Source organism: Aquarana catesbeiana, linkage group LG03, assembly GCF_042186555.1.
Source record: "Aquarana catesbeiana isolate 2022-GZ linkage group LG03, ASM4218655v1, whole genome shotgun sequence".
NCBI lineage: Eukaryota > Metazoa > Chordata > Amphibia > Anura > Ranidae > Aquarana > Aquarana catesbeiana.
Genome location: NC_133326.1, coordinates 376,032,136 through 376,055,199, shown reverse-complemented (window position 1 = coordinate 376,055,199; position 23,064 = coordinate 376,032,136). Strand labels below are relative to the sequence as shown.

The following is a 23,064-nucleotide window of genomic DNA, read 5'->3' as shown; positions in this document are numbered from 1 at the left end:
TCCGGAGGAAACACAAACAACTGAGGCACGCAGGTAAGACTGTGAAATTTATAATGGTGGACTAATGTGTTTCCTGTTTCAGGGAGGAGGAGCCTATCTCTCAGATGCTGCCCTGGAAGACGATTCGAGAAAAAACATTTTAATTAGGTTAATATGCCCTAACAAATTAAGTGAGAGAGTCCTCCAGGAGGCACATCTAGCTCTCAGCTGCATTAACACGGGGTGCAGATTGAGCTAATAGAAATCAGAGGGGTCTCGACTCACCTAAATTCCCAGGTATTTAAAACTAGTAACCCACTGTAGTTGGGTGGTGGCCGCAGTGGCCTGCGACATGGGGTCTAGGGGAAAAAGTACAGACTTCGTCCAATTTATTCGGACCCCCGAGAAGCAACCAAACTCGTCAAAGAGCTCCAAAGCAGCCCGCAGGGAGGAGTCCGCGTCATGTAAATACAACAGGGCATCATCGGCATAAAATGACACCTTCTCCAAGGGGCCGATCCGCAGTCCCTCCACCCCCCGGGACGCCCTAAGTAGGATGGCCAGGGGTTCCAGCACCAGGGCAAAAAGAGAGGGACAAAGGGGGCATCCCTGGCGCGTGCCACGTTGCAGCGGAAACTGCTCAGAAATCCCACCATTGGTCTGTATACAAGCTGAGGGCTTTTGATAGAGTAACTGCAACCAGTGCAAAAATTGAGGGCCGAAACCATGTCTACCCAGTACCTCCCAAAGGCAGCCCCACTTAACCCGAGTCAAATGCCTTTTCGGCATCCAGAGAGGCAATGACTCTGGTTCCAGCATTATCATGGGGAATGGACAGGTTGAGATGAAGCTTCTCAAATTGATATCGGTGCCCTTGCCGGGCATAAACCCCGTCTGATCCAAATGGATGAGTTCATCCAGAACTTGTGCCAGGGGGTGGGCCAATATCTTGGCCAGCAGCTTTGCGTCAACATTAATTAAGGAAATCGGTCGATATGACCCACACTCCTCAGGGTCCCTACCCGGTTTGGGCACCAACACAATTACAGCTTCGGACATGGATTCTGGCAATGACCCTATCTTGATGAACTGAGCGAACAGCATGGTGAGTCTAGGAGCAAGAAGTTCCTGGTACATGGAATAAAATTCAACCAGAATGCCATCCGCTCTGGGGGTTTTACCAGGTTGCATTTGGGCTTTAGCGATTTGGACCTCCTCCAAGGTAATATCTAGTTCTAGGTTTTCACTGGCATCCTGGGACATGGTAGGAAAACCCACTCCATCCAAGTAGGCCCGAAGGTCCGATATGTCATAATCCACCCTAGTGGAATAGAGGGAGCTATAGTAGCGCATAAATCTAGCAAGGATTTCGTCGGGGCTCTTAAGGGGGACTCCTCCCTCATCCCGGACACTCCCAAAATGAGTACTGGCAAACTGCCCTCGAGACAACCATGACAACAATTTGCCATTTTTTATCTCCATATTCGAAAACTCGTTGGGCCGTACTAAGCATTGATTTCTTGGTCATCTCTATCCTATGAAGTTCAACTGCCCTAAGTGCATATTGCCAGGCCCCATAGTTGAGGGGGGGTAGGAGCAGCAACATATCTAGCCTCCTTGTCACCGAGCTCACCCTCCAACTCCCCCAGCGACCGCACAGACTGCCTCCGGCTGTTAGTAATGCAGGAGATATATTCCCCCTTGGCCATCCCTTAAAGGCATCCCAAACCACCAATGGCTCTGTGAAGTCAGTATTTTCAAGCAAATAATGACAACGCTTCTGGCATATCTTCCTGAACCTTAGGGTCTGCTATCCAGTGCCCTGACAGTCTCCACAGTTTCTGCCCAGCAGTGGGCCCCAATGGCACAGTAATCATAAGAGGGGCATGATCGGAGATGCCTCTAAGGAGAATTTGCACCTTCGATACCCACTGCAGCACCGCCTGTGTAACAAACCCCAGGTCATTGCGGGAGAGGGTCCGAAAAGTGGTTGAATGACAAGTGTACATTCTTTCAGAGGGGTTATGACGTCAGGCGTCAATTAGCTCAAAAGGTATCCACCCACTGTATGAGATCAGGTGCCCTTCGGGTCAACTGATGGAGCCTGTCTAGAGCCGGACACGGAGCCAAATTAAAATCCCCCAACAACATGAGATTCGGTGTTCCATATTGTATGACCAATCGCATAATATCATACAAGAGGAAAGTATCCGCAGGAGGTGGGAGATACAGTCCCATAATCACATATTCTGTATTGGCAATTGTGACGTGCATAACAATATATCTTCCACTTGGGTCAGTCTTAATATTTTGGAGCTGAAAGGGGAGAGAGATCTGTAAACCAATATGCTCACTCCCCGGGAATAACTAGAATATGTAGCCTGATAATGTGAATTCACCCAGGGTCTCCTGAGTTCGAGGACCCGAGAACCTACAAGGTGAGTCTCTTGTAATATACAAATTTGGGGGGTGTACTTTTTTTAGATAGTTAGAAACCAGGGAACGTTTAACTGCTGAATTTAATCCTCGTTCCAGGAGAGTACTGAAAAACTAGCCATAATGGAAGTGAGAAAGGCAGGTGTCCCAGGAATCAACACACCAGTACCCCATCCCCAGGGGCAAGGCAACTACCGAAGCGGAAGACCATCTGTCATTGCAGGCAGCAACAAAAAGGCATGAGGGAATTCCCGTGATGCATATTCTTTTACCATACCTGAAAACATTGGATATTAGTGTAGAAAAAAAACCCATAAAAAATAAAACCAAACCAAAACCAACAAGGGTCAGGAACGGCTGCCCGCCCCTCCCCCCTACCCCGCAGATCCCCCAAACTGGAATAGTGCATGAATCCCCCAGACCCCAGTCCTTCAGAGTAACCTACTCAGGGAGAGTCAGCCACCCCTCCACATCAATTGCACAGAGGGGGGACCACAATCCAAGCTAATAAGGGGCACGTAACTTCCCAGCAGGAGATGCTAGAGAACTAGTTATTAACTAGTCATATATTTAGCACATTAGTCCAAATCACCTGGACTAGCCAGGGGCACAAAGCTTAAAAAGGTTAGTTGCATAGTAACCTGGAACTGTTCAGGATATTAGTCATAGTAAGGCATGGCCTCAAAGCACACATGAAAACAGTCACCCACCACTGCGGTGTTTCCAGAGCCGCCGCAGTAGGTAAACATGTATGACCTGGTAACCCAGGGCCCCCTCATGCATCAGGGAGGCAGCACCAAATTCCAGGGGCCAACAAGGAATACAATGCATGTAAAAACAGCATAGTCTCTGCCCCCCAGATCTAAACACATAAAACAAATAGGTGCCTCCAGCAAACAGACATTTTAAGATCAGGATCCACTCATTTCAGGGAAGGCAGCGACTCCAACCACGAGGTAGCCTCCCTGGGATTGGTGAAAAACCGAACTGTCTCACCATCGACTACTCTCAGCTTTGCCGGGAAAGGATGCTGTACTTAATTCCTTCTGCCCTCATGGCCGCCTTGACCGCATCAAAGGATCTTCGCCGCTTCTGGGTCTCCACAGTATAATCAGGGAACAGGAGCAGCTTAGAATTTTGGTAGGAGATATCCCTCGTCACTCGTGCAGCCTGTAGAAGCTCATCCCGATCCCTGAAGTTTAACAGGCGCAGGATCAGTGGGGGGGGGGGGGGGACCAGCCGGTTCTCTGCTGCGGCGGGACTCTATGCACCCTCTTGAAGGTAAAGTACGGGGACAAATGGGCCCCGGGAAGCAGCGAGCGCAGGAGATCCTCCACAAAGGTAGCCGGGTTCTGTCCCTCCGCGAGTCCCACTATCCGCAGATTGTTTCACCTGCTGCGGTTTTCGGCGTCCTCTGTGCGAAATTCAAGGACCTTATCTTTATATTGCAGGGTCCGAATCGCCACCAAGTGCTCTTCAGCAGTATCTTCCACATGACCAACCCACTGTTCAGCAGCCCCCAGCCGGGCACGGATCTTGTCCAAGTCTTGTCTGATCAAACCAAATTCAGTCTGGACAGCCTCTATTTTCCCAAACAAGGTAGTTTGGCACACGGATATTGCCGCCATCACCTCAGGAATGCCAGGGAGAGATGGAGAGGCAGTCTCCTCAGGCGACTGGCCGCGTGGGCTTCCCGCCCCATGCAATGTGCTGCCTTCAGGTACAGTCGGGGAAAAACGGAGCTTCTAACTGCTCTTCGGTCCGGCGGAGGATCGGGATGGCATAGAGGGTCAGAACACCCAGCTCAGGGTCAATCAATCCAGGCAGGAAAGAATATCAGGATAAGTTGCTAGCAGAGCTCCGGGAAGCACGTCTGCTCACGCCGACATCTTGGACACGCCCCCAGATTTGGCTCTTTTTAGCCCTTCGCATTGTCAGCTCGATGTCTCCATACCCACTATTCACCACAATACTCGTAACACCCTTGCTTGGTTGCTTGCCCAACAGCTGTAAATGATTGGCAGGGATGATTGGCTTTTTAAAGTGATTGCATGAGTGATCGAAATTTAAAAAACAAAAAAAAAAAAGAAATCTCCACAAAACCCAAAAACCCCTTCCTCTTAGGGTGACCAGGTGTCCCGGATTGCCCAGGACAGTCCCGCATTTTGCAGGTCTGTCCTGGGTCCCGGGGCACCTATATTCCAGGACAATACAGTGTCCCGGAAGGAAACTGACACAGACACCCCCTCCCCCCCAGGCCGATCTGATGTCCCCGAAATAGGCCAACACGTCGCCACTTGACTCACTGACAGTACTTGTCCTGGCTGGGAATGTCTGGAGAGGCGCAATCTCTGCCCCCTGCTTGTGATTGGAGAAATCATAAATCCCACCTCTTGTGTCTAATCACTGCAGGGCAGTGTAGAGCCAGCGTTGGAACAAGGTAAAATAGGTCATCGGCCTATGGGCCAGAACAAGTACTGTCAGTGAGTGGCCTGTGCCCTTTTTTGTGGGGCGTGATCAGTGCTTCAGGGTAGAGCGCCCACCCGCCGTCCCGGGTGTGCTGTGATTCGTTACAGCACAACCTGATTTTTTGAAGGGGAGGGGTGTCCCTAAAAAGCAGTTTGGAAATGTGGTCACCCTACTTCAACTGCATTCAATGGGTACTACATGAATAATTAACACATTAATATATAGTAGGTCACTGATTGGAAATACATTAAAAAGAAAAGGCTCTAAAAAGCATGCATTGCCATGCAAATGTGTTAGAAATTCAGGTGTGTATGTATGTATTCTTAGGTTGCTGGAACCCTCTGCTATAATGAAATACAACCATTTTTGTCAACTTGTACATATTTTACAGTTCATTGCTATCAAGCGGCATAGTCAGCAAGTGACAAAATATACCAGCTGCCAAAGAAAACTTTTTAGTAACATTTAGTGTAAGTCCAGCGCTGGTGCACATACTCTAAGGTCCCAGATATTTTCCAAGGTAATGTGTACTGAGGTAAAGCAGTCTATTCATTGTGAATGGGCTGCTAATGCTACACACTACACAAGTTTATCGCACATGCAGCATTTTAGTCAAAGCAGTGCACTACAATGCGCAGATAGTTCACATCCAGGCATGTTGTGCTCTGAAACGCACGTGTGTTGCGGTCCTCTGGCAAGGTTTGTTGGGTTGCATTCAAAAAGAGTGGCACCCCAGTCAGTCAAAAGCACTTATAAAAGAGAAAAATATATTTGATAAGCTTCTTTTGTAACTTGAGATAAATCCCAAAATACACCTGCTGTAATACCTTGTTTTTTTTAAGGCTTGATATATTAATACACATCCTTATAGCTGGGATTTATTTTTGGCCCAAATGGAAAAGAAAACAAACATTACGGCTTTAGAGTTATAATGGGATTTTTGTTATTGTGGTTTTAACTTTTCAGCCACAAAAATATACCTTTTCAACACAAACCACAACTAAGAAAAATATCTTGTGTGCCTTAATCTTCGATATAATAGAATTAAAAGAAATATTCATGTTTCTAGATGACAAAAATAGAACTCTTACTCTTGCAGGTTATGTGGAAATCATGAGTATTGCAGCAAAAATATGTTTCCTTTTAATGGGTTATTTTTTTATTATTATTATTTATTTAGTTTAAGTTCTACTTTATAGGGAAAGAAAACCAGGGGATAGCCAGTAGCTCACTGGGGTGTATGGGCTGGGAAGGCTCTGTAGGAGAGCAAACACAGCGTCCCTCAATTAGCTGACTCACCTCAATAAGGTGTGATCCTGGTAATCAGCCAAGCATACAAAAGGAAAGGGTGAAAAGAGAGCCTCACCTGCGGTAATTACTAGGGACCATGCAGCTTATAGGTAAGGGAACTTTATTACACAAAAATATCAAATGGTAATACAAAAAACACTGGATAAAAATCCCATCACCAGCACCTCAGTAAAAAAATTAAAAATAAACAACGTTGTCTGATCAAGATGCAGCTGCGTCTTAAAAATCCACACACATACATATGTCAACATCCCAGGGGTAATAAAGCACCTGACACTATGGTGAAGTGAAATCACTGTTGAAACACTATAGCTAAGATTCCCACAGTGTACAGGATGGTTGAGCAAATATGGGGGCTCTGCGTGTGCAGCGGGGCGGGAGCAAGTTTTTCCTATGACAACCGTGGATAGCAACTCCAGGCACTAACATGTAGTAGTGCAAGTATATACCCCAAGTCCAAAGTTTTCCACAAAAGGGTGAAGCTGAGAAGTAGTGATGCAGTAAGGTCATATATAATTTACACTATAACAGTGGTTAGGATATCAGTCCAGCGTATAGCATGGGATATTGTTCTCAGTGTGACCAGTGTTCACTGCAGTACAAAAAGACACAGCATAGGAGTATAGTGCATGGACCAACAGGTCCGCTCACCCAGCCTGGAAGCAGTGTGGACTTACGTGGATACTGGATGTAGCTTTCCCGCCTGCACATCTGTTGGATTTGGATCAGGGATGTGGCCGTGTTGCCGGTCAGGCACTAGGACAGTGGCAGGTGCAGTTAGATGTGATCCGGTCCCTTATCGATCTCAGCGTCCCTTAGTCAAAATGAATGCTGTGGTGCTTGCATGAGCATGTGCAGGCTAGCACGCCGACATCGATGGTGACGTCAGTGCGTCATTCACGTGGTGTCGTGACAACCGACTAGTTTCGCCCAATCAGCTTGAGCTTCTTCTGCGGAAAAAGCTCAAGTTGATTGGGCAAAACTAGTCGGACTTGCAACTTGGTAGTTGACTGAGGAGTGGAAGCTATCTGTTGTGGTGGCAGACTTAAATATCACTATTGTGGTGGCTATACATGCACTCCTAAATGTAGCGGATGCCCGCAATTCCCACAACTCCGCCAAGCTGGCCAGAACAATATACATAGGCTTTTCAGCTTGAGTTAGGGAGAAAGCATCTGTCAGTGTCTGCATGGGCTTTTTCACCCCCCCCCTCTTCTCCCTGTTTCACTGAATCTAATGTAATATGAGCTGACACACACAGAGCTGTGTTCATTCTGTAGCCTCTCTTGTGCTCCTATTGGCAGGACTAAGAAAGCCAATTAAAGGCACAGTTACAGCAGCCAATCAGAGAGACTGTACTAAACTGCAGGAAGAGCTGCAATGGATTCTGGGACATGCAGTTCCCTCACAAAACAGCCCCATAGACGGGTATACAGGGAGAAACTACAGAGCTCTGGATGCTCTGCACAAAAAGGAGCTGAGGACTCCATTTTTGTGTGCTGAGGGAAAGTCAGTCACAATGAAGCAGATCAGACCTGTAAGAGAGATGCTGTCTCTCAGATAATCTCCCCGCACAATCCAGGCCTCCGTCGCCAGTCGGGACATCCAGCCTGAGAGAGGGGGATTCCAGGTGCATATCGAGGTGCACCTGCACCGACGTGTGAGGTGACTATTCGGTACACCAAGAAAGCTTGCTGTTCCAGGACGTTTGTTTGGGCCTTGATCACAGGATTTGGTGAGATGGCATTTTGCCCATCCGCAGGGAACAGTAAAGTATTGGGGTCTGTATACAGGGAGTGTAAACACTGTATACAGACATAGTTGCTGGTAGTCATCTTGCTGACACTTGTAGTACCACAGGGATAAGGATATATAAGGTTATCCATTTCTGGGACACTATATACAGCACCAAAAGTGAAGCATTCCAGTGTGAGGTGACTAGTCAGGTCACCAAGAAAGCCTGCTGTTCCAGGACGTTAGTTTGGGCTTTGATCACAGGATTAGGTGAGAGGGCATTTTGTCCATCTGCAAGGAACAGAAACACTGCACCATAGAAGGAGTATGAACACTGTATACAGACATCGTTGCTGGTAGTCATCTTGCTGACACTTGTAGTACCACAGGGATAAGGATATATAAGGTTATCCATTTCTGGGACACTATATACAGACATCATTGTCCTCTCACCTTGCTGAGGAGCATCCTGCCTATTTCACTTGATGAGCTGGGCCAGTTGTGTTGGTTGGGCCCGCTATACAGGAGTTTAAGTGCACCAATGAAAGTGGCTAGCTGAAGACATGAAATCTTATCTTTACCTCAAAAGGACTAAAGCTACTAGTGCCATACGAATCCGCACACACATATTCAGGGCTCTGCATATGCACTGGGTGTGTGGGACAGTTTATCTAAGAAGTTAAGACATTACCTGTTGACTTGTATAGAGTGTTTAAAGTTGGGCCTGTGGTGTCAGGGGACAGGAGAGAGAGGACTGACACAAGGGGAGTCATTCCTCTGCTCTCCTCCTGCCTGGACTCATAGAGCTAACCTGAGTAAAGGCAACCAATCCAATTTAAAGTGTCACATTGTGCTTTGCCATTTGAGTGTGCCTCTGCTCCTTGGGACATTCTCAGGCTTGGAATCCCCTGAGAGCAGCTTGAATATTAGGATCGAGAGCTAGATTGCACTCATATCTCAGTTATTGCTCTCTAGTTGATTAATTGAATATATACTGTTACGGTCTGTTATTCTTCCACAGAAATATTGCAGTAAAGACAAATTTCTGTGTTTTAGCATACGTGTGTGTTTCTCATTGGTCACTGCACTTACACTATTGCCAGGTGTGCCAGAGGGGGCTAAGACTGTTATTAGGGTTGAGAGGCAGAGTAACAGACTGAACAAACAAAGCAGCCCCTACGGGGGTATAGCTACACGTGGGGGCTCCTCCGGGATAATACCACTACTCTGCAATCAACTCCTCAACACAGCACCCCTAAAGACACCAAGATGGACACTGCTGCTGTGACGCAGTGGTGCACAGAAGAAAACGGCCAAGTGGAGCTGTGTGTGGTGATTGAAGTTCCTGGCGGTGACTGGACTGAGGACCACGAAGCCCTGGATCTGGGCCAAAGAGCAAACATTCTTGATGTGAAGGCTGATCCTAGCTTTGATAGTACGTATGTTTTGATGGATGGAAGAAAGGAGGTTCTGATGCCTTAAAGATGGTTATCCTTCAACTAACAGTGAGAGTCAACGCCTTGTTGATCCAACCAGATAGGCAAATGTCTAGTCCAGGGAGCTCAGGACATATCCAACCAGATACAGAGACTACCACCTCTATGCCAATACGTCCTCTGAAGACCCTTTTTCCCTTTTAATAGCTGAGTTTGGCAGACTGGTCAAAGGGCTCCTCAAGAAGCCAGCTATGCTGATCGATTATGGTTATCACAAGCTACAGTCCTTCTCAGGGAAAGTCCCCACACCCTCAGGAGAGGATGACTTTGACACCTGGATTGACAAAGCTATCCAAGCAGGGGAAGAGTGGGAAGTGGCCGACATAGTGAAAAGGCAGAGAGTGATTGAAAGTCTGCGGGCTCCAGCTCTGGATGTGATTAGAAACCTAAAATTTACCCAGCTGCACTACTACTGAGTGTTTGGGAGCGCTCCGTGAGGTCTATGGAAGAACCGAAGATTGTGCGGCATTGGTCTCTTTAACCACACTTACCAGATGGAGGGTGAGAAGCTATGTTGTGCGGCTAGATCAGATTTTGCACCAAGTCATAATAAAGGGTGGAGTGGAAGCCAAAGCTGAAAGTAGAACTCTTATACGACAGATGCAAAGGGGAGCCCATCCGCTGGATCCTACCATGCTGCAACTTCGAGCCTAAGGTCTGAGTAACACTCTCACCTACTCTAAACTAATGAAGGTCATTAGAGAAGAGAAGGCTCTGCAGGAAAACAAGAATAAGGGACGAAGGTTGGAATCTGCTGTTGGAGTCAGGGTGGCCAGTACAGCCGATAGTGACTCAGAGACCCAGCTCCTAAAGACTCAGATGTCCCAGTTAAGAGAGATGATGACCGGATCATCAAGCCAAGTCGCCAAAGTAAATTTTGCTGCTAACTCCAGGTTGTGCTCAGAATCAGAGCAGCTGGACATCAAGTCTGAGTGTCAGGAGATCGGGAGCGTCTCCGCTCGCCGGGCTCCGGTGCGCATGCGCGGCGGACTGGCGCTTCACCGCACACCCGTCCGCGGCCTGATGGTGCGGCGCGCGCGGGTGCACGGCGGTCCCCGTGTGCGCGCCGTCGCCCGTGCGGGTACCCGGTAGCGCGTCACACTGACGCGCTCGCCGGGGGGGAGACTATTTCTGACGGCGCCAGCGCCCAGTCGAGTTGCTGGTTCGTCGTCAGCTCTCCCCTGATCTCTTGTTCCCAGTTATCCTGTGTAAACCTGTCTGCTTAAGTGTACCAAACCTCTGGCCTGTTTAACCTCTCCTCTGCTGATCGCCTGATACCCTGACCTCTGCCTGTACAACGGACTTGCCTATGCTGATTGCCTGATACCCTGACCTCTGCCTGTATAACGGACTTGCCTATGCTGATTGCCTGATACCCTGACCTCTGCCTGTATAACGGACTTGCCTATGCTGATTGCCTGATACCCTGACCTCTGCCTGTATAACGAACTTGCCTATGCTGATTGCCTGATACCCTGACCTCTGCCTGCATAAACGGACTTTGCCTCTGCTAATTGCCTGATACCCTGACCTCTGCCTGCATAAACGGACTTGCCTCTGCCTGATACCCGGTCCGAACCATTGGTTCCCCATACGGATTCCAGTGCACCAGATTCCCATCTACGGATCTCCTGCCTACCGGAAGCCCTTGCCTCCGCGTGCCCCCAGCTCTCTGTACCCACTTCGGGGGTCTGGGTGCGCGTGGTCGCAAGGGTAAGCCGCTCTCGGCATCTCGGCCTCGGTGAGTATTAGTCCGTGACACTGAGATAGCTACATTGAAGTTACAAATGGTACAGATAATGGACATGGTAAACTTGTTGGCAGCGAAGTTCACCGAGTCGCACGATGGGGGTGTCGTGGGTCAGAATGTGCCCCCAGACTCACCTGCTGTGCCTGGCCAGAGGCCAATGAGTCAAGACGTCTGTCTAAACTGCGGTAGAAATTAAGCACAAGATGTATGTGTGAAACGCGTCTACATGACTGCAGTTTGGTGTCTTTGGTGTTATCTTTGTGAAGCAAAATAAAAAGCAATTGGAAGTTCTGGATGTGCAGCCATTTCTTTCTTCTTTCCAAGGTTCCAACAGAGGCGGGCCGGGGCTAGCACTCTCTAAGATACTCCAATCAGCCTTATCTTTATACACCTGGAGCAGCGGTTCTTTTTCTTGTAAACTGTGAAGGTGTGGGTTAATTACCAGAGAGTATGCCCAAGTCCACGGAGGGTAGAAGACTGGCGTGGACCACAGAGAGGTGATCCAAGAATGGAGAGAAGGCCAGGGCCTTCAAGAAGAACCTTCACTGAACCTGCAAAGGAACAGTGGAGGGCACTTGCAGGTTATGATGTCTCAGTGAGAAATGACTCCCAGCTTCCAAGATGTCAATGGAAACAGAATTATCAACGCCGGAAGAGGAAGGAAGCATGAGTCCAGTCACACAAACCTGCTATTCCAAATGCTTCCATCAAACCTCCTGCCAAGTTAGTAGGCCCTTTGTCTGTAGTGCCTGTTTTGGTGGAAGGAAGCTACACAAGAGCCCTTCTTGATTCAGGTGCTCAGATGACTCTGCTGACCAGAGACTTTTACAAGAGGTATTTGTCATACATACCCTGCAAAAGTTGGAGGATATAGAAATACAGGGTATTCAAATGGAGGATTACCCTTGTGATGGATATCTGTGGATCAAGTTGTCATGTGATCCACTGGGGACTGGGAAGCCTCAGAACTTTGAGACCCTGGCCATTGTGTGCCCTTGGCTGCCTGGGTCCACAGGAAGTTCGTTGATCATTGGGACCAACACAGATCTGGTGAAGCGGTTACTAATCCCTGTTGCCCCCAGATGTGATCTCTTACTGTGAGTGTCTGCAGGAGGGCCAAAAGTGTCTCCCCCTCCCACAGGGGATGAAGACAGATCCACAGCAGAAGCAAAAGAGACTGATCTGCAGGAGGCAGAAGCAGTCATACAGGAAGAAGAGGCTAACGAGCCTACTGTGCCAGAACCAGTGGAACAGAGGAAACAAAGCCATTCCCCATTTCAAGAGACAGACTTATGAAGTGTTGGGTGAGAGCTCCAAAGATGTTGTCCTCTCCCCTCAAGGGACTCTTGACATGCCTGGCCTGTTCACCGCTGCTTTGGTGAAGGGCAACCTTGACTCACCCCTTGGCACAACTGGTAGGGTCATCCCTATAAAGTATGGCCTGTAGGCGGAACAACCTTCCTTCCTATGTTAATAGGTGGGAGGTTGCTGCCAGGTTCTTGCAAAAGTGTTAACTGTTTGTTATCCTGTGTATATTAATGTTTTTCTTCCGCATGCATTCTAAAAGCATGTACCAGATCAAGGACTGTTACTTCCTTTGGGGAACCAAAGGTTCTTTGGTGGGGGAAGTGTGTAGCGGATGCCGGCAATTCCCCCAAGCTGGCTGGAGCAATATACACAGGCTTTCCAGCTTGAGTTAGGAAAAAAGCATCTGTCAGTGTCTGCATGGGCTTTTTCACCCCCCCTCTTCTCCCCGTTTCACTGAGTCGAATGTGATATGAGCTGACACACACAGAGCTGTTCATTCTGTAGCCCTCTCTTGTGCCCCTATTGGCAGGAAAAAGAAAGCCAATTAAAGGCACAGTTGCAGCAGCCAATCAGAGAGACTGTACTGAACTGCAGGAAGAGCTGCAATGTATTCTGGGACATGCAGTTCCCTCACAAAACAGCCCCATAGACTGGTATACAAGGAGAAACTACAGAGCTCTGGATGCTCTGCACAAAAAGGAGCTGAGGACTCCATGTTTGTGTTCTGAAGGAAAGTCAGTCACGATGAGGCAGATCAGACCTGTAGGAGAGCTGCTGTCTCTCAAATGATCTCCCCGCTCAGTCCACGCCTCCGCGCCAGTCGGGGCATCCAGCCTGAGAGAGGGGGATTTCAGGTGCATATCGAGGCGCACCTGCACCAAAAGTGAAGCATTCCAGTGTGAGGTGACTAGTCAGGTCACCAAGAAAGCCTGCTGTTCCAGGACGTTAGTTTGGGCTTTGATCACAGGATTAGGTGAGAGGGCATTTTATCCATCTGCAAGGAACAGAGACACTGCACCATAGAAGGAGTATGAACACTGTATACAGACATCGTTGCTGGTAGTCATCTTGCTGACACTTGTAGTACCACAGGGATAAGGATATATAAGGTTATCTATTTCTGGGACACTGTATACAGACATCATTGTCCTCCCACCTTGCTGAACAGCATCCTGCCTATTTCACTTGATTAGCTGGGCCAGTTGTGTTGGTTGGGCCTGCTATTAAGGATTTTTAAGTCCACCAACGAAAGTGGCTAGCTGAAGACATCAAATCTTATCTGTTCCTCAAAAGGACTAAAGCTACTAGTGCCATACAGATCCGCACACACATATTCAGGGCTCTGCATATGCATTGGGTGCGTGGGACAGTTTATCTAAGAAGTTAAGCCATTACCTGTTGACTTGTATAGACTGTTTAAAGCTAGGTCTGTGGTGTCAGGGGACAGGAGAGAGAGGCCTGACACAAGGGGAGTCATTCCTCTGCTCTCCTCCTGCCTGGACTCATAGAGCTAACCTGAGTAAAGGTAACTACTCCAATTTAACCACTTAAGGACCGCCTCACGCCGATGTACGTCGGCAAGGTGGCACGGGCAGGCAGAATCACATGCCCGAGGCGGTGCCCTTTTGTCCAGCGGCGATCGGAGATGAGGGGGAGACCATCCGTTCGTGGCCCCCCCCTCGCGATCGCCGCCGGCCAATCAGGTCATTCCTATGCTGCTGTATGCTAAACAGCAGCAAAGGAAATGACGTCATCTCTCCTCGGCTCGGTATTTTCCGTTCCGGCGCCGAGGAGAGAAGACTGCAATGTGAGTGAAAACACACTACACACACAGTAGAACATGCCAGGCACACAAAACACCCCCCCCCCCCCTCACCCCCTAATCACAACTCCCCCCCCCCGTCACACTGACACCAAGCAGTTTTTTTTTTCTGATTACTGCATGGGGTCAGTTTGTGACAGTTAGTGTGGTAGGACAGTTACTGTTAGCCCCCTTTAGGTCTAGGGTACCCCACTAACCCCCCCCTAATAAAGTTTTAACCCCTTGATCATCGTATCGCCAGTGTAGCTAAGCGATCATTTTTCTGATCGCTGTATTAGTGTCACTGGTGACGCTAGTTAGGGAGGAAAATATTTAGGTTCGCCGTCAGCGTTTTTATATGGGACCCCCATATACTACCTAATGAATGTTTTAACCCCTTGATTGCCCCCTAGTTAACCCTTTCACCACTGATTACCGTATAACCGTTACGGGTGACGCTGGTTAGTTCATTTATTTTTTATAGTGTCAGGGCAACCGCCGTTTATTACCGAATAAAGGTTTAGCCCCTTGATCGCCTGGCGGTGATATGCGTCGCCCCAGGCAGCGTCAGATTAGCGCCAGTACCGCTAACACCCACGCACGCAGCATACGCCTCCCTTAGTGGTATAGTATCTGTACGGATCAATATCTGATCCGATCAGATCTATACTAGCGTCCCCAGCAGTTTAGGGTTCCCAAAAACGCAGTGTTAGCGGGATCAGCACAGATACCGGCTAGCACCTGCGTTTTGCCCCTCCGCCCGTCCCAGTCCAGCCCACCCAAGTGCAGTATCGATCGATCACTGTCACTTACAAAACACTAAACACATAACTGCAGCGTTCGCAGAGTCAGGCCTGATCCCTGCGATCGCTAACAGTTTTTTTGGTAGCGTTTTGGTGAACTGGCAAGCACCAGCTGCCTAGTACACCCCAGTCGTAGTCAAACCAGCACTGCAGTAACACTTGGTGACGTGGCAATTCCCATAAGTGCAGTTCAAGCTGGTGAGGTGGCAAGCACAAGTAGTGTCCCGCTGCCACCAAGAAGACAAACACAGGCCCGTCGTGCCCATAGTGCCCTTCCTGCTGCATTCGCCAATCCTAATTGGGAACCCACCACTTCTGCAGCGCCCGTACTTCCCCCATTCACATCCCCAACCAAATGCAGTCGGCTGCATGAGAGGCATTTTCTTTATGTCCTCCCGAGTACCCCTACCCAGCGAACCCCCCCAAAACAGATGTCGTGTCTGTAGAAAGCGCGGATATAGGCGTGACACCCGCTATTATTGTCCCTCCTGTCCTGACAATCCTGGTCTTTGCATTGGTGAATGTTTTGAACGCTACCATTCACTAGTTGAGTATTAGCGTAGGGTACAGCATTGCACAGACTAGGCACACTTTCACAGGGTCTCCCAAGATGCCATCGCATTTTGAGAGACCCGAACCTGGAACCGGTTACAGTTATAAAAGTTAGTTACAAAAAAAAGTGTAAAAAAAAAAAATTATATATATATATATATAAAATTTAAAAAAAATAGTTGTCGTTTTATTGTTTTCTCTCTCTCTCTATTCTCTCTCTATTGTTCTGCTCTTTTTTACTGTACTCTATTCTGCAATGTTTTATTGTTATTATGTTTTATCATGTTTGCTTTTCAGGTATGCAATTTTTTATACTTTACCGTTTACTGTGTTTTATTGTTAACCATTTTTTTGTCTTCAGGTACGCCATTCACGACTTTGAGTGGTTATACCAGAATGATGCCTGCAGGTTTAGGTATCATCTTGGTATCATTCTTTTCAGCCAGCGGTCGGCTTTCATGTAAAAGCAATCCTAGTGGCTAATTAGCCTCTAGACTGCTTTTACAAGCAGTGGGAGGAAATGCCCCCCCCACCACCACCACCGTCTTCCGTGTTTTTCTCTGGCTCTCCTGTCTCAACAGGGAACCTGAGAATGCAGCCGGTGATTCAGCCAGCTGACCATAGAGCTGATCAGAGACCAGAATGGCTCCAAACATCTCTATGGCCTAAGAAACCGGAAGCTACGAGCATTTTATCACACCGATCTTGGTGCGTTCAGATGCTTTGAGGGCAGAGGAGAGATCTAGGGTCTAATAGACCCCAATTTTTTCAAAAAAGAGTACCTGTCACTACCTATTGCTATCATAGGGGATATTTACATTCCCTGAGATAACAATAAAAATGATTTAAAAAAAAAAAAAAAAAAAAAAATGAAAGGAACAGTTTAAAAATAAGATAAAAAAGCAAAAAAATAATAAAGAAAAAAAAAAAAAAAAAAAAGCACCCCTGTCCCCCCCTGCTCTCGCGCAAAGGCGAATGCAAGCGTCGGTCTGGCGTCAAATGTAAACAGCAATTGCACCATGCATGTGAGGTGTCACCGCGAACGTCAGATCGAGGGCAGAAATTTTAGCAGTAGACCTCCTCTGTAAATCTAAAGTGGTAACCTGTAAAGGCTTTTAAAAATGTATTTAGTTTGTTGCCACTGCACGTTTGTGCGCAATTTTAAAAGCATGTCATGTTTGGTATCCATGTACTCGGCCTAAGATCATCTTTTTTATTTCATCAAACATTTGGGCAATATAGTGTGTTTTAGTGCATTAAAATTTAAAAAAGTGTGTTTTTTCCCCAAAAAATGCATTTGAAAAATCGCTGCGCAAATACTGTGTGAAAAAAAAAATGAAACACCCACCATTTTAATCTGTAGGGCATTTGCTTTAAAAAAATATATAATGTTTGGGGGTTCAAAGTAATTTTCTTGCAAAAAAAATATATTTTTCATGTAAACAAAAAGTGTCAGAAAGGGCTTTGTCTTCAAGTGGTTAGAAGAGTGGGTGATGTGTGACATAAGCTTCTAAATGTTGTGCATAAAATGCCAGGACAGTTCAAAACCCCCCCAAATGACCCCATTTTGGAAAGTAGACACCCCAAGCTATTTGCTGGGAGTCATGTGCAGTCCATGGAATATTTTATATTGTGACACAAGTTGCGGGAAAGAGACAATTTTTTTTTTTGCACAAAGTTGTCACTAAATGATATATTGCTCAAACATGCCATGGGAATATGTGAAATTACACCCCAAAATACATTCTGTTGCTTCTCCTGAGTACGGGGATACCACATCTGTGAGACTTTTTGGGAGCCTAGCCGCGTACGGGACCCCGAAAACCAAGCACCGCCTTCAGGCTTTCTAAGGGCGTAAATTTTTGATTTCACTCTTCACTGCCTATCACAGATTCGGAGGCCATGGAATGCCCAGGTGGCACAAAACCCCCCCCAAATGACCCCATTTTGGAAAGTAGACACCCCAAGCTATTTGCTGAGAGGTATAGTGAGTATTGTGTGGTATCCCCGTACTCAGGAGAAGCAGCTGAATGTATTTTGGGGTGCAATTCCACATAGGCCCATGGCCTGTGTGAGCAATATATCATTTAGTGACAACTTTTTGTAAATATTTTTTTTTTTGTCATTATTCAATCACTTGGGACAAAAAAAATAAATATTCAATGGGTTCAACATGCCTCTCAGCAATTTCGTTGGGGTGTCTACTTTCCAAAATGGGGTCATTTGGGGGGGTTTTGTACTGCCCTGCCATTTTAGCACCTCAAGAAATGACATAGGCAGTCATAAACTAAAAGCTGTGTAAATTCCAGAAAATGTACCCTAGTTTGTAGACGCTATAACTTTTGCGCAAACCAATAAATATACGCTTATTGACTTTTTTTTACCAAAGACATGTGGCCGAATACATTTTGGCCTAAATGTATGACTAAAATTGAGTTTATTGGATTTTTTTTTATAACAAACAGTAGAAAATATCATTTTTTTTTTCAAAATTTTCGGTCTTTTTCCGTTTATAGCGCAAAAAATAAAAATGGCAGAGGTGATCAAATACCATCAAAAGAAAGCTCTATTTGTGGGAAGAAAAGGACGCAAATTTCGTTTGGGTACAGCATTGCATGACCGCGCAATTAGCAGTTAAAGCGACGCAGTTTTTTGGAAAAAGTCCTCTTGTCCTTAGGCAGCATAATGGTCCGGGGCTGAAGTGGTTAAAGTGTCACATTGTGCTTTAATTACCATTAAAGTGTACCTCTGCTCTTGGGGACATTCTCAGGTTTGGAATCCCCTGAGAGCAGTTTGAATATAGGATTGGGAGCTATATTGCTCTTAAATCTCAGTTATTGCTCTCTAGTTAACTAATTGAATAAATACTGTTACTGTCTGTCATATTTCCACAGAAATATTGCAGTAAATACAATTTCTGTGTTTTATCATAACGTGTGTGTTTCTTATTGGTCATTGCACTTACACTATTGCCAGGTGTGCCAGAGGGGGCTGAGACGGTTATTGGGGTTAAGAGGTAGAGTACCAGACTGAATAAGCAAATCAGTTCCTACGGGGGTATCTCTACATATATATCCCCTCTGGTTTTCAGAAATGTAAATGGAAGATGACATGGTGTCAGCACAGACCTGTACAATGATTGTCATAAAAAATTACAAAGTCAGGGGATGCTTGCAGGCATGGAGTCCACAAATCTTCATACACATAACAAAGTAATCTTATGAAAAAAGCTGATTTATGAGCATCTTCAGTGCTAGCCATGGCAACAAACATCCATCCAGGTTGAAAAAGTTTACTATACAAAAAAATTGTTCTGTCATCTATTACCGTCTTCCTTCTACGTATATAAAGCCTAGCTTCAGGGAAAGCAAAAATCGTCTCTTGCAGAGCAACTGTCCCATAACTGTAACAGGGTTAAAGGGGTTGTAAAGTTTTGTGTTTTTTCCCCTTAATGCATCCTATGCATTAAGGTGAAAAAACGCCTGACAATGACGGCCCCCCCAGCCTCCCCGTTTACTTACCTGAGCCCATACACCTGCAGTGTGCGTCCCTCGGCGTCCCCTCCTCCACAGAGTCTGGCCGTTGATTGGATAGATTGATAGCAGCGCAGTCATTGGCTCGCGCTGCTGTCAATCACATCCAATGACGCAGGGGGGGGGGGGGGGACCGAGTCATACACTCTGTGTCTATGGACGCAACGTGTATGACAGGGAGCGCACCCGCAAGCTAACCCCCTTTGGGATAGAGCTTCCCAGAGTGGGGTTAGCTATTGCGGGGAGGAGCCGAGACAGCCCCCAAGGGATCCCAGAACAGGAGGATCTGGGCCACTCTGTGCAAAACGAACTGCACAGTGGAGGTAAGTATAACATGTTTGTTATTTTTTTTAAAAACAAACCCTTACAACCCCTTTAAATGCTTGTTTACATCTAGGGGATCAGAGAAAGCACTTTTCCTGACCTGATCTAGGGTTGCCATCTCATCACTTTAAAACCAAACACAATGATTACACAGGTTCTGTGGCTGATTAAGATGGTAATTATACACACTTGGTGCCTTATCTGAATTAAATTAGCCCCAGAACCTGTTTAATTCATACATGTTCGGGTTTAAAGGGATGAGGTGGCAACCCTAACCTGATCCCTGCGCCCTCATCAACTACGCCCCTCCTATCTAGCAGTGGACTGTCCCTCTGTGTAACTCAGGTCTAATGTAAGGCTATGGGCTCTGCATTGTTCTTCATGATGTCAGAAGACCTGCGACTGCTGTAGTGCAGTGGCTGCAGAGACCGGTTTAGCAACACGGCGGGCACCTGCAGTCGCAAGGGATCAGGTAAGTAAATGCGCTTTTTTTGTCCCCTGGACCAAAAAGGTGAATTTAACCCCTGCAGCGTGAGCATAGCCCAACTGCAAGGGAGTACTTTTGTTTTCCCCAGAGTTCAGCTGTAATAAATATATAGATTCATGGGGGAAATGAGGTAAAGAAAAGGTGGGAGTGCTGGGCCACAGCAACAATGAACCACTTTGGTACAATAATTGTAAGCAAAGCCCAACTGGTTGCTAGGAGCAATATTTACTTAAAATGTTAGATTCTACTGCCAAATCTAATTAAATGTAGATTAACAGCAAGGCAGAGTAATCTTCATCACAGAGCAATGAAAAGAATCAAGCAGCAAACAATTTGTTTTACGAATTGGATTCAATGCATCGTATCCTAAAATGAAACATCTATCTTTATGTGTAAATGGTTTTAACACAAACAGCGTGGAAGATCTACATCATCACAGCACTTACTTCCATTTAGAAAACAGCCACACCCTATAGAAACAATTTCCTTAACTGCATAGCTTATGTATTATTAACCATAGCAATACAGATAACCTACCTGTGGCACAACAGCTGAGATGCTCATAGGGCTGGAGATCCAAAGGCTCAGGGAGGGGTCCTATCTTGATGCAAGGCAGACAGGATGAAAGAAGGGGGTGGGGCAGTGCTGTCAGCAGGTTTAACCTATGTTCTGTGCTTGCTGGCCTGTCATGCTGCAGAACCAGAGTCTGACATTTCTATGTAAGTTCTGGCCTTTTAGTTTCAGTATCAGAGCAGTATAAAGAGAGCTGCAGGCTGAGGCTTGTGCATACAATCATTTCATGCTCACCATTCAGCCATAACATGACTGCAGACAAGAAAGAATAACAGCTGTTCTCATACACTATATTACCAAAAGTATTGAGACACTTGCCTTTACATGCACATAAACTTTAATAGCATCCCAGTCTTAGTCCGTAGGGTTCAATATTGAGTTGGCCCACCATTTGCAGCTGTAACAGCTTCAACTCTTCTGGAAAGGCTGTCCACAAGGTTTAAGAGTGTGTCTATGGGAATCTTTGACCATTCTTCTAAAAGCGCATTTGTGAGGTCAGACAATGATGTTGACGAGAAGGCCTGGCTCGCAGTCTCCGCTCTAATTCATCCCAAAGGTGTTCTATCGGGCTGAGTTCAGGACTGTGCAGGCCAGTCAAGTTCCTCCACTCCCAACTCACTCATCCATGTCTTTATGGACCTTGCTTTGTGCACTGATGTGCAGTCATGTTAGAACAGGAAGGGGCCATCCCCAAACTGTTCCCACAAAGTTGGGATTTAAATTGTCCATTTTTTACCGTCCTGCAAGCGCACCGCTTCAGCTTTCACACTAGAGAGACAGGAGAGGCTCTTTAAAAGCACTATGCAGACGCTATTTTTAGCGTGTAGCGCCTCAGTGTGAAAATAGCCTAAGAGTTCCCTTCACTGGAACTAAGGGGCCAAGCCCAACCCCTGAAAAGAAAAACCCACACCATAATCCCACCTCCACCAAATGATTTGGACCAGTGCACAAAGCAAGGTCCATAAAGACATGGATGAGCAAGTTTGAGGTGGAGGTGGATGACCTTGACTCTCCTGCACAGAGTCCTGACCTCAACCCCATAGAACACCTTTGGGATGAATTAGAGCGGAGACTGTGAGCCAGGCATTCTCGTCCTGACCTCACAAATGCTGTCCTGGAAGAATGGTCACACATTCCCATAGACACACCTTGTGGACAGCCTTCCCAGAAGAGTTGAAGAGCTGCAAAGGGTGGGCCAACTCAATATTGAACCCTACGGACTAAGACTGGGATGCCATTAAAATGAATGTGCTTTTAAAGGCAGGTGTCCCAATACTTCTGGTAATATAGTGTATCTGTATAAACATATTTTTCTCCTATCACCTTCCAGGATGGCACACCTGAGAGATGATGGCTCCTCCCTACAGGAAACACAATCACTTGACAGCTTGTTATAAGTCCCCACCCTTCCCCTTGATCCCCAGTATTGATTGTGTTTCTCCCGAACACAGCAGCATGTTTGTTTTGTTTAAAACCAGATGACCGGGGATGGTCTGTTGGTCCCCTGTTGAGACAGGTTTAGGGAGGCCGGGGAGGGCTGAACTAACCTGCAGGCTTGTCCTTCTCACAGGTTGCCCCCAAGTTTGCACCAGTGCTCTGGTCGCAGGGAGTGTGCGCCATCGCTGCATGTGTATGAACCACCGCCGCCAGCCGCTTTCTTCATTGCCGGAAAACTTACAGGAAGTACTGCCTTCCAAGCCTCACTCTGGTACAGGACCGCTTCACAGGGCGGTGCTGGAGTCACAGAGCAACCCCGAAGTGTTAGAAAATGCCGGGAAGAAGCGTGGAGAGCGGCGTGCAGACAGAGCAGGTGGTGGAAAGCGGTCGGCTTGCTGTACCTGCCCCAATAGCGGTACCAGCAGTCCAGGACCCTGCCAACCTCCTCATGGAACCGGAGGAAGGGAAGGCAACTGCGGGCAGATCCAGGTCGGGGCCCGGTGAGTACCACCCCGTTTGAAAGGGAGGCGAAAAAGGGGGTGAGAGGTCCTGGATTCTAGGTGTCTAAGAATCCCTGGGGTAGCCAGAACAGGCGTGATTTCACCATTCACCTTACCCTTTCTCCCTCCCCAGTACAAGCCCACATTTAGGGGAAAGACAATATACTATTGCATGCTATATCTCTTGTCTTAAAGAATCTCCCAACGGAGCCCAGGAGGCCCCAGATAAACAACCTACTGCCGCTACAGGGCATAGCTCCTCAAAAAAATGTGAGTACCGTAAGCACAAACTCCCAAAGTCCCACTCAAAGCCCTTCTGCTATAAATGTATAAATAAGCTAGCAGGAATAGAAGCTTCGGCACTGATGAAAAAGTTTCTCTCATCTATGGAAACTGAAATTCTGTCAACGGTCAAAGCCTTCCGTGATGTCGCAGGGCAGTCAACAGCTCAGGGCCCTGAGACAGAGGAGCTTACCCCTAGAGAAGGCACATCCTCCCAGGAAAGCCTCTCTGGAGGGGGACCTAGTGCCCTTCTTCTACCCTCACAGTCACTCCCTCTAGCCCAGGTAGA

At 47.1% G+C, this 23,064-nt stretch overlaps 1 protein-coding gene across 6 annotated transcripts in view; it reads right to left on the bottom strand.

Moving 5' to 3' along the window:
• The window catches only part of FGF1 (fibroblast growth factor 1), a 301,496-nt gene that overhangs the window by 220,784 nt on the left and 57,648 nt on the right, over positions 1-23,064 (bottom strand). The window contains exon 1 of one of the 6 annotated variants that reach the window (XM_073620643.1): positions 20,521-20,756. The exons of 4 other annotated variants lie outside the window; for them this stretch is intronic. The gene's annotated coding sequence lies outside the window, so the exon portion shown is untranslated. Of the gene's footprint in view, positions 1-20,520; positions 20,757-23,064 lie in introns of those variants that run through there. One more of the 6 variants, XM_073620640.1, reaches the window with a different exon arrangement.